Genomic DNA, 11,535 nt, shown 5'->3' with positions numbered 1-11,535 from the left:
TGATTACTGGTTAAATTATGAGAATCAATATAAACATAAATATTTTTATATACACTTAAGTGGATTCTGAACCCTTAATAATATCCCAAATATTACTGAAAATATCTATTACTGTCATTTTTTACTGTTTAAATATTTTATTTTATTTTATTACCAAAAACCTCACTATTTTCGGGACTAGGTTAGAGTTTTATTACCTTAGATTAAATTAGTATTTTCTTCGATCTCACGCAATTCCCATGGGTTCGACCTCGTTCTTCACAATCTCCATACTACAATAAAGATTTGTGCGCTTGCGACTTGATAAATGTAAAACGTACCATTTCGGTATACAACAAGTTTTTGGCGCCGTTGCCGGGGAACTGCAAGAAGAAAACTACTTTAATTCAGGTTGGTATAATTCTTCTACTAGTTATTATATTATATATATTATATATTACGTTTTTTAGTAACGAAGTAAAATATATATATAGTTGTTATTATTATTATTATTATCAATTTACGTAAAAAAAAAAAAAAAGTAAAATGATATATATAAACTTTATTATATATTATTATTATATTTAATATTAATATATTATTATATATTATTTATTATTATATACATTACTTAACTGTTAAGAAAAGTATATTATTATTATAATTATATATAATAAAGTATATATTATTAATTATAATTAACATTAATATTTATATTTCTGTCAAATATATACATATTATTTATTTCTCGTTATATTTTAAATTCAGTTTTTATTTCCCGCTATATATACATATTATTTATTTCTCGCTATATTTTAAATTCAGTCTTTATTTTACGCACTTATATGGTAGGCACCGCCTCCTAATTTTTTCCTATTATTTTAATTTTTGTGATACTTGGTGTATGATTCGCTGGGAACGAAATTCTAAAAATCGTTTGGTAAAAAGAAAATTATTGTGGGTTGAAATTAAAAGTGAAAATTCTGACATCATGGAACCAAATCAAGTAAATGTGGAAGAAAAAACTCTTATTGATTATTTTTGTCCCATTTCTGCTAATCCACCATCATGCATTATTTTTCCTGAAACAAATGCTACACATTTTGAACTGAAACCTTCCATAATTCAACTTTTGCCATCTTTTTATGGGTTAGGTAAAGAGGATCCATACATGCATGTGAAAGATTTTTTAGAAATTTGCTCTACATTTAGATTTCAAAATTTTTCTGATGAATCTGTTAGGCTTAGACTTTTTCCATTCTCATTAAAAGATAAGTCTAAAGCATGGTTAAATTCACTCCCAGCCCGATCTATTTCTACTTGAGATGAATTAGTTAATAAATTTTTGTCCAAATTTTTTCCAATGTCTAAAACGGATAATATTAGGAGAGAAATCTCCGAATTTTATCAGAAAGATCACGAAGAATTTTATGAATGTTGGGAAAGATTTAAAGATTTATTGCTAAAATGTCCACACTATGGTTTTGAGAAATGGAGATTGGTAAAATACTTTTATGATGGATTATCTCCTTCAAACCGACAAATGGTACAATCAATGCACACTGGAAAATTTTTGCAATTTAGAGGGGATGAGGCTTGGGAGTCTCTTGAGAATCTTTCTGTAAATTCTCAACAGTGGAATTGCCAAGATCCTAGATCGAAAGCTTCCAACACACCTAAGAGAGGTGGGATTTACGATGTCAAAGATGACGTAGATATTAAAACATCATTAGCAAATCTAACTAGGAGAGTTGAAGCTATGTCATTAAGTCAATCCATGAATACTCCTATCCATAGGAATGAATTTTGTTCTCTATGCTATAGTACAAGTCATACTATCCAGTCGTGTCCATCATTGCCTATATACCAAGAGGCATTTTCTGAAGATGCGAATGCTCTTCAAACTTATGGGAATTCATTTGATAGCCCATTTGCTCAATCCAACAATCCAAATTGGAGAAATCATCCAAATTTTTCTTGGAGACAGAACCAGCCTCCAATGAACCAAGGGCACCAATACAACTCACCCAATCAGAGTCATGCCCAACATAATATGCCATAGCCTCAACAACAAAGAAAACCATCTTTAGAGGATACCCTACAACAGTTCATGCAAACCACCCAACAAGATTTACACACAAGTTCTCAATCCATGTTAAGGCTTGAGACACAAATTGGTCAACTTGCTACTGTTGTAGCTGAAAGGGAAAAGGGAACACTTCCCAGTCAACCCATTCCTAATCTGAAGAGTCAGTGCGAGGTAAGTACATCTAGACCTATTGAAGAAGCTAATTCAATTTCTATCCTTAGGTCTGGAAAAATTATTGAAAAACCTGATTACATATCTCAACCTGATGCTAAAATGAACACTGACTCGTTAAAAGAAAATGAAAAGAGTCAGCCTGAAAGCTCACATTCCAAAGACTCGGTTGAAAAAATGAGTCAAACTTTGTCGTTCATTCCAAAAGCTTCATTCCCACAGAGATTGATCCCAATCAAAAGAGGTAGTCAGTATGGTGACATCTTAGAGGTATTCAAGCAAGTAAATATAAATATCCCTTTCTTAGATGTCATTAAGCAAATACCTGCGTACTCAAATTTTTTAAAAGATATGTGTACTGCAAAAAGAAACACCAATGTTCCAAAAAAGTTAGCAGATCGATTTGTGAAAATTCCTAGAGAATCACAATCACTCCCTAGACCACAAAAGTTATTTCGACCTCCTGATTGGGACATTCCTTTTGATCCCGGTAAGTTACGTTCTAAATGGACTGGTCCATTTTACGTTAAATCTTGTTTTACGGAGCTGTTGAAATTGAAAATTCTAAATCTGGTAATGTATTCAAAGTCAATGGTCAAAGGTTGAAACCATTTTTAGAATTAACACCACCTGAAGTGGAGGAAACGCTCTTTCACGACTCGATTTACCAAGGTTAGTGAATTCTTTCACTACTGGTCCTATCTTTAATTGGTTTCTTTATTTTTCAGTATTTTAGTTTATTTTCTGTCATTTGTTTTTTAGAAAATCAACATCTATCACTGTGCATATTCTCTGTTTTTTTTCCAGTTCTCATCTCATGTTCTTATCATATACATATTTAGACATTGAGAACACTGTCTCATTTTAGTTGGGGGTACTGAGTATATTCTTGCGTTAAGTTCGATAAATTTCTTACCTTTTTGAAAATTTTGAGTCAAATTCTGCTGCTAATTATGTGAATAAATAAATATTGTGTTAGACTAGTTTATACTATATTTAGTTACTTAGATAGTAATTCCAGTATAAATTGCACAAACCAAACATATGATTTGATTGTTTTTAACACATTTAATTGAGAAAAATCTTAAGTTAAAAGCTTTCATTTTTCGTGAGAAGTGAGAATTGAGAAAACGACTTTTTGAACATATATTGATCTTCTGAATTGGTAAAATCGACATTTTTTGAAATTTGAAAATATGACAATTACTAGAGGGATATTTTTTTTTAGAATTGAGCCTAATTGTAAATTTATTATCTTTATATTTTCTTATCACATGTTGCCTCTTGTAAAAAAAAAAATGAGTAAAGATATATGTTGCCCCTGAATTCGCCCAAAATACGTGGACCAGTCGAATAGGGACACGTGGATCAGATAACTTGTAAATATTTGATAAGTCTTTGTACGCCACAAGGAAGCACCCTGGGCATAGGTCCCGGAGGAGGCACCCGGAGTACAAGGTACACCCGGAAGCTCGCATAGCATGAAGCCTCTCCGGGATGTGTCAGGCCTCTCCTGAGCAATCAAGTCGCATTTAATGCCGCATGGGAGGAAGCGTGTTGGGATTGTAACACGCAATAAAGTCTGACGGCACAACCCCCAAACAGCAGCGCCACAGTAATGATCATTTAAGTCTAGTGACGTCTACTCTGCGAAGAGTCGCGTCAATCACAAGGCAAAAAGGACATTCCTCATAAAAACCCTACAGCACCTAGGGAATTGACCATGCATCACCCATGGTATATTCATTGGGAATACCCAACTTTATGGATACTTACAGATACGTTTGTAAGAACAATTCTAGGGATTACCCCACCAAAACACTATAAATACCCCTTCAAAGCTCATTTAATGGGGTCGAGAATCTTGGGTTGCAAATAAGCAAGAAGAGCAAATACTCACCAAGAACATTCTCTGTATTTATGAGGACAACCTTCCCTCAAGTGTGGAATCTGTATTAAATACATCCATTAATAACAAAGACTCGTGGACTAAGGCTCATTAACGCCCCAACCACGTAAAAATCCTCATCTCGCTTTCTTACAGCTCACTACTATAATCATATTTTAACAGTTGCCGAAAATCTCGGTCAACAATATATATTGTGGATATTGCCCTTAAAAAAAAATACATATATATCATATAAAGAGCAATATCTTACATACTATATATATATATATAAAAAAAAAAATCAAACAAGAGCAACATTTCTCTATCAGCGTAGCTTGGTCAAAATTTAAAATATACCAAAGAAAATTTTGCTACGGTAAATAATTATTGTGGATATTGCCCTTAAAAAAAATACATATATATCATATAAAGAGCAATGTCTTAGTTTTAATCATTTAGCAAAATAAAAAAATATATATATCGGTAAAAATATATATGCATATAATATATAGATATAGAAAAAAAAAATAATAATATATCATCATCAATCAAAAGAGACTTTGCTATAGTTTATTTTTCGTAAATTTTAGTCACGAAATAAAAAAAAAAATCGTTGTTTATTTCTTTATTTTGGCTCTAGGTATTGTAATAAAATCCCGAAAGTTAACTTGTCATTTGAATTTTAAAATATTTTTTGGTTAACCTATCTATGGGTCAATAATTGTTTACATTGTTCGTCCTAAAAATCTTTATCCATTTGAACGTCAATTAATATATCTTTCCAGCTCCAAGAGTGACAACCCTTCCTCTTTTCAAATATTTCAATACCTGTGAGGATTTGGAGTTGAGACTTTTTACTTTAAAGATTTTTCAATATTATCTGTGTTATGGATTAAAGCAAAGAATATGATTTGAAACACACACACAAAAAATCTGGAATTATATCTATTGTATTTTTTTTTATATAGTATTTTCTAGAGTTTACACTAATATTTTATTTTGTTTCGATTAGTCAGAGTTTGTTTTGATTTGTTCATTTTGGTAATATTTTGTTATCCGCTTGAATTGCTAGGGACTAGCAATAAGCTAGTTGGGGGTTGTGTTAAGTAGTCAAAAATGCATATTTATTAGTGTAAAAATACAAAATAAAATTAATTCTATATAATATTTTCATGAAATTAATGTAATATATTTTTATTTAAAAATATTATAGCGTTGAGTTAATTTTGTAAGAAAATAACATTTTATGACACAAATAAGAGAAAGAAATAAATAAAAAAGAAAATTAAGAAAATGCATTTTTTTTTACAAATTAATTAGATCTTAAATAAATATTTTCATTTAAATTATTGTGATATATTTTGTGTTGAAAATATTTTATTTGGATTTAATTTTATTTATGTTTGATTAAGAAAATGACATTTGTGAAAAGAAAGGAAAAGAAAAAGAAAAATAGTAAAAATGTGATCCAAGGCAATGAAAAATGGCATTTTTGAAGAGCCAAAACGATCCCAAGAAAAAAGCCCAATCGGCCCAAATCTCTCTCTCCCAGCAGACAAGGCAGCCACGTGGCCTCCTCCCATTCGCCCGCAGCTGCCACCGCCAGCACCAGCAGCCCCTCTGCTCCCACGCGCGCGTGACGCGCACGACTTCTCCTTAGCCGTGCGTGCGCGCCACTTCCCAGGCGCGCGAGTGGTTCTCTTCTGGTCCGATTCTCTTCAGGCCAAAGTAGCTTCAGCCACTTTCCACGTGGCACTCCGAATTATGTTATTTTAATTACATTTTTACCCACTTGCAATTTGTAATAAGTTTAATTGCACATTAGTCATTCTACCCTTCTATAAATAGAAGCTTAGGTTTTTAGAATTCAGTTACAGTTTCAGAGTTTCAGACAGAAAAATCCAGAGAAAACGCTCAGTTAGTTTACCACTTTTCTTAGTTAATTTTCTTATGGGTTTCTAAGTTCCCTTATTATTAAGGTGGACGATGAAACCTAGTGTATTTAATTAAGTATTTATTTTTATTTTGATTCTCAGTACAATATATGCTTATGATTTTCGCTTCTTAAAATAATTTTCTTTCATCTTTAATATCACGTATTTTTGATAGTTTGAAATTATTAATGCTTGGTTCTACATTTTATTAAAAATAATATTCTTTGATTTTTTGTATTTACATTAAATTGTTTCACATTTAATGCTTAGAAGTTATAATTTTAAAGCGAAGGAAAATCTATTTTTTTATTAGAAAATAATTAGTTTGATTACTGGTTAAATTATGAGAATCAATATAAACATAAATATTTTTATATACACTTAAGTGGATTCTGAACCCTTAATAATATCCCAAATATTACTGAAAATATCTGTTACTGTCATTTTTTACTGTTTAAATATTTTATTTTATTTTATTACCAAAAACCTCACCATTTTCGGGACTAGGTTAGAGTTTTATTACCTTAGATTAAATTAGTATTTTCTTCGATCTCACGCAATTCCCATGGGTTCGACCTCGTTCTTCACAATCTCCATACTACAATAAAGATCCGTGCGGTTGCGAGTTGATAAATGTAAAACGTACCATTTCGGTATACAACACCCGCCAACTCGGTCACTTTTTATTATTTTTTTATTTTTTATTTTTATTACATATATAATATATTCAAAATAAAAAAAACCCTTAAAATCTAATCATTTTATTTTTATTACATAGATAATATATTAAAAATAATAATATATAATATATTATATATAGTTTGGAACATCACTTTTGTATTTTAGATTTAAAATTAATGCATTTTTTATTTTATTTAAATCTAACGAATATAGATTATGGTGTTATAAGCTATAACTTATATGCTTAATTTAATATATAAAAAAACCACATAAAATTTGATTTTTTTTTAAAAAAATTAATGAGTTGATCGCGTCAACCCGGCCAACCTGATCTACCCAAACCTGTAAACCCGCGAACCCGAACCATTTCACAGGTCGGGTCCGTGTACAATTTTTTTAACCTGAAACCCGTAAACCAAAACCCGGTCAACCCGCCCGATGTTCAGCCCTAATCAGCACTAGTCTACTCATAGTGCATCCGATCTGCACTAAGTGCTAATTTCATATCTTGGATCTAATCTAATCAGCACCATAGCTCAAATCCAATCTATTGACCGAGGTTTTCGGCAACCAATTTAATAAGATAATAATGAGAGCTTTGGGGTAATTAATGCATATGATTTTTACGTGGTTCGGGCATAAATGAGCTGTAATCCACGAGTCTCTTGTATTAATGAGAGTATTTCTTACAAAGAATCTTTTCTTTTTTCTATGTCTTCTCTATCTTTTTCTTTCTATCCCCTTCTTAATTTTTCTAGGGGTATTTATAGAGATTGGTGGGAATAATAGAAAATGAGTAACTTGTCTTTGAGAGCCAACTATAGATAAGCACAAGTTCTCAAAAGATACAAAATAGGGCATGCATTGCCTACGTAGTAGGCAGCGTAGATGTTAGGTGAGATTAGCCTTCATCCTTCCTTGATTGATATGATTCTTCATAATGGAGCCGTCACTAGCCCTTTTGATTTTCGTGCAATTGCCCTAAGTTAGGCTTACGATGTCTACACGTCCTCTTATGGGCGTTCCCAAACGTTTTCTCCACGCTGCATTAAATGCGAAGTGACTGTTCAAGTAAAGTCCTCCTGGCCCGGAGGTGCCTTCCTATGTCCTGACTCCCGGAGGGGAAGGTGAGCCTTTTGCTCTTTTCTGGGAGCTAACGACATGAACCATACTCGTTGCTTCTTTAATCTGACCTTTAACTCATCTCTGGGTGACGTATCTATTTTATCCACATGTCACACATAGCGGCGGCCACGTATATTGGTAATAAACTGGGGCAACATTTACCCCCAAGTCTTATTTAGTTGCAGGTAAATAAGACTTGTGAGCCATCTCCAGTTTCAATAAATGAAATGGCACGTGCCCCAGGCGCGTGGGTAGTATTTATGATCATCATCATTGATTTTTATTTCTTTTGCAGGCAACAATTCACTCCCTTCCTGTTGACAGACCCTTCCATCAATACCGGTGTCAGAAAGGTACTGAAATGTTTTAACCGCCCTTTCTCCTCTTTACACCCGTTCATCCCATTCGTCGGATCATGGAATTCGAATTGTTGTGAATCTTCACCGTACAATGGTGCTTGATCAATCCTGCCTTGCACCCCAAATGGTCTATAAAAGCCAACACTTTTCCCAACTAGGTAATTTTCACCACCCAACAACTTCTAGTCTACCAAAACCATTCGACAAAATTCTAGACGCCCCTAATTTTCTTCTACTTTTCCTCTATCGTTACCAGACGAAATATTACCACCAGGTGTTATCAACTTTTGTCTTGCCGCCTTTGTGTAAGTTTCTATTCAGACATTTCTTTCAGTTGTTAGGGCAAGTATAGATGACAATGTATTTTTGTCTGATGTGTTTGGATTCCTTGAAACGACGGTTATGGCCACTGTTAATATGACGCCCCCAAAGTTGGGCGTCCGATGACTTATGCTCTTTGTTTTCATTCATTTTATGTCATTTACTACTTTCGTTGTGTATGAACTACTGTTTTTCCTTTTCTGGGAAAGTTGAAAATGGTGATTTCCCGTGCGCTTTTTTTTGGTTGTTCGAAGTGACTTTTGCACTTCCATTTTTTCTTTCCTTCTTTGCTAGGACGTTTTGCACCCGATGTTTGGATGGGGCCTCTTTCCAGCTGTTAGGGGACCCCCATTCCCCTTTTTGATTTTAGGGTTTAATATGGGGGCTAACTGTTGGATTTTTACTATTTCAGATGAGAGAAGTCCTTCGTGACCTTCATACGCACAGTTTCTTTGGGTTTGACCAAAAAATCCTTGATCTACACCAAGTCCAATCCATCTCAACCCCCACTGCCAGAGTGAAGTCTTCGAAGAAGGGGCCAAAGAAGTTGGCCACCTTGGACGAGGTCATGAAGGGCCCCGTCATCTACAAAAAGTTTGCATGTTGTTCCAATGGCTAGGAAGCCGATGAACTGCATTCAACGTTAACCTGCACCCACCAATTAGAGAAAATTAGTATTGTCGCAGGGATGAAACCCTCCAGTTCGGGGGTCTACCATCGTCTCCCCATGGACGAAGAGATACCAAACCACAATTACAACGACTTTGGGGCATGGAGCAAGACTCATCTGATGTCCGGGGCCATGCTTCCTCTCCAGGATTATTTCATCGATTTCCTTGTCTTTGTTGGTCTCTCACCTTACCAGCTAATCCAGTAAGCTTACCGCCTGTTGTCAGGCTTGTACATTTTTTATGTAGCCAGGAATTGGGCCCCGCCTAGTCCTACTGAAATTTTGTATTTTTACGAACTTCTTTCAGTCCCCAAAAAGGGGGACAAATTTAAGGATGGTTTTTATAAACTCCAGGCCCATCCAGCCAACAAAACTCCAGTGCCCTTCAATTTTCAAAAGAATGTGAAGGAGTACCGCCACAGATTTTTCTTCTCCTCCGGGTTCAAAGCTTTTGAGCGCCTAGACCTACTGACGGATTGGGTCAGGATCCCTCCCATGCACCGTACCGCCCCTACTCAACTCTTCCTAAACCACGCACATGTGTTTGCTAGTTACAAGAAGGAAGACTTGAACGTGGGAGATCTGGTCCCGACGGCCAACTGCACGAGGGCCAAATTGATCTTGGAGAGTCAATTTGTGGAGGACTTCAATTTGTCCAAGGTTCTTTGGCCTAACGTCCGGAACCCTGAGAGTGAGAAGGCACTCTGAGAAGATATTATCTTGTCCGCGGAGGACAGATACAATAAATATAGACAAGAGGGAGTAGGAGCTTGCATTTGCCCGAGCGCAGGCTGCCTCTGGAAGGATCTCCTAAGAGGAGGCAGGGAACGAAAGAACTTCAGTCCGACCCAAGTTTACATTCCCAGTTCCTAATTCTGGGGCCCAAGGTGCAAGCACCTCCAGAGCTTGTAAGTCTCCTTTGAACATTCACTTTGTCCCTTCTGTCCAAGACTATGCTGACCTAAGGCTAGTGGAGTTTGATAATAGATTATACAATTTTCGGATGCCCCATTCCTGGTGGCGATAATGCCAAATACTTTTATTTCTCAAAATTAAGTCACTATTTGGGTCAAACCCGGATGGGCTCAGGTCCTCTCGTACCAATTCCTTTGGATCACTCCTCCTAGACTTCAAGTTGGTTCCTTCCCTCAGATAGCTTTTTAGGGGATGATGACACCAGCCTTTAAATTTGTGAATTTGCTAAGACAGAATTAAATCACAAAGGTAGGACTATGATTTCTGATGTTATTCTGATTTTTTACTCATTTTGAACAGCGAAACCCATGGAAGATCTTTTGGATGCACTCACCAAAACTTACAGTCCTGAGTTAAACATGCCTAAGCAGCCCAGGGTAAGTGTGAATCCTGGAGGACCTGCCATCGAAGCTCTTGGGAACCATGAAGTGGCCCTGATTGATGAAGAGGAAGAAGAATTTGTCCCTCCTCTCGACCGAAATCGCAATAGCACTATGACTGAGCCAGAGTCTTCAAAGAAAAATGAAGAGGGTTGACACACTGACCCAAGTGCTAATTAGGGGATTCCTTCTGAAGTTGATGAGTATCTTGCTCCTCTGGGCATCATTTTGACTCCTGCTCATCCTAATGAAGAAAGGGTTCAACTCCGCATTGCCAAGCATAATTATGTCGTGGGGGAATTATCCAAGGGGGATGCCGAAGCGAAGGCTCTAAAGAAGTGGCTGAGGGAGGCCTAAGATGGGTCCTTTCGAGGCGAATATGCTAGGGACGTCTAGAATTTAAACTTGGATCCCTTGACAGACTGGTTTAAAAGCTTCGTGGGGCCCAACCTTGCTCATTTTGCCTCAGAAATGGTGAGTCACTTTGCTGCTGATTTAACCCAACTTCCCACCAAGAGGTATGCGGCGTGTGCTTCTTCGAATCTCGTATACTAAATACAAGAGATGAGTGTTACCTTGACTACAATAAGTGACAATCTTATAGGTCTCTTTTATGTTTTTACTTCTGCAGTTCTAACTTTTTTCTCTTTTGGCTGCTAGATTGCTGCGGAGGCCGATCGTCTTTCCAAAACTTTGATCGACCAAGGGTTCACTATGTCGGAGTTTGGTGGCATGGACGAGGTAATGAAAAAGCTCCAGGACTCAAAGGACCAGAAGGAGGCCATTCGTAATGAAGCCCAAGAGGAGAAGGCCCTTATGGAGCGGAACCATTAGGCGGTACTGAAAGCCAGGGATGAAATTGTTGCTTCGGCCAGGAGGGACCTCTGAGACTCTAAAGAGGAGAACCAGGAACCTATTGCGAAGCTTAAATCTCTAGAGGAGCTGCACCAGAACAATTTGGAG

At 35.9% G+C, this 11,535-nt stretch overlaps 1 non-coding gene across 1 annotated transcript; it reads right to left on the bottom strand.

Moving 5' to 3' along the window:
* Positions 1–1,357: 1,357 nt before the first annotated feature.
* Positions 1,358–1,464, bottom strand: LOC115703287 (small nucleolar RNA R71). Its single transcript, XR_004009063.1, has one exon. It is a non-coding gene; the product is annotated as a small nucleolar RNA R71 (small nucleolar RNA).
* Between the last annotated feature and the right edge of the window lie 10,071 nt (positions 1,465–11,535).

The sequence above is a fragment of the Cannabis sativa genome, chromosome X, assembly GCF_029168945.1.
Source record: "Cannabis sativa cultivar Pink pepper isolate KNU-18-1 chromosome X, ASM2916894v1, whole genome shotgun sequence".
Taxonomy (NCBI): domain Eukaryota; kingdom Viridiplantae; phylum Streptophyta; class Magnoliopsida; order Rosales; family Cannabaceae; genus Cannabis; species Cannabis sativa.
Note: the sequence above shows the minus strand (reverse complement) of the source record. Positions and strands in the feature narration are given on the sequence as shown.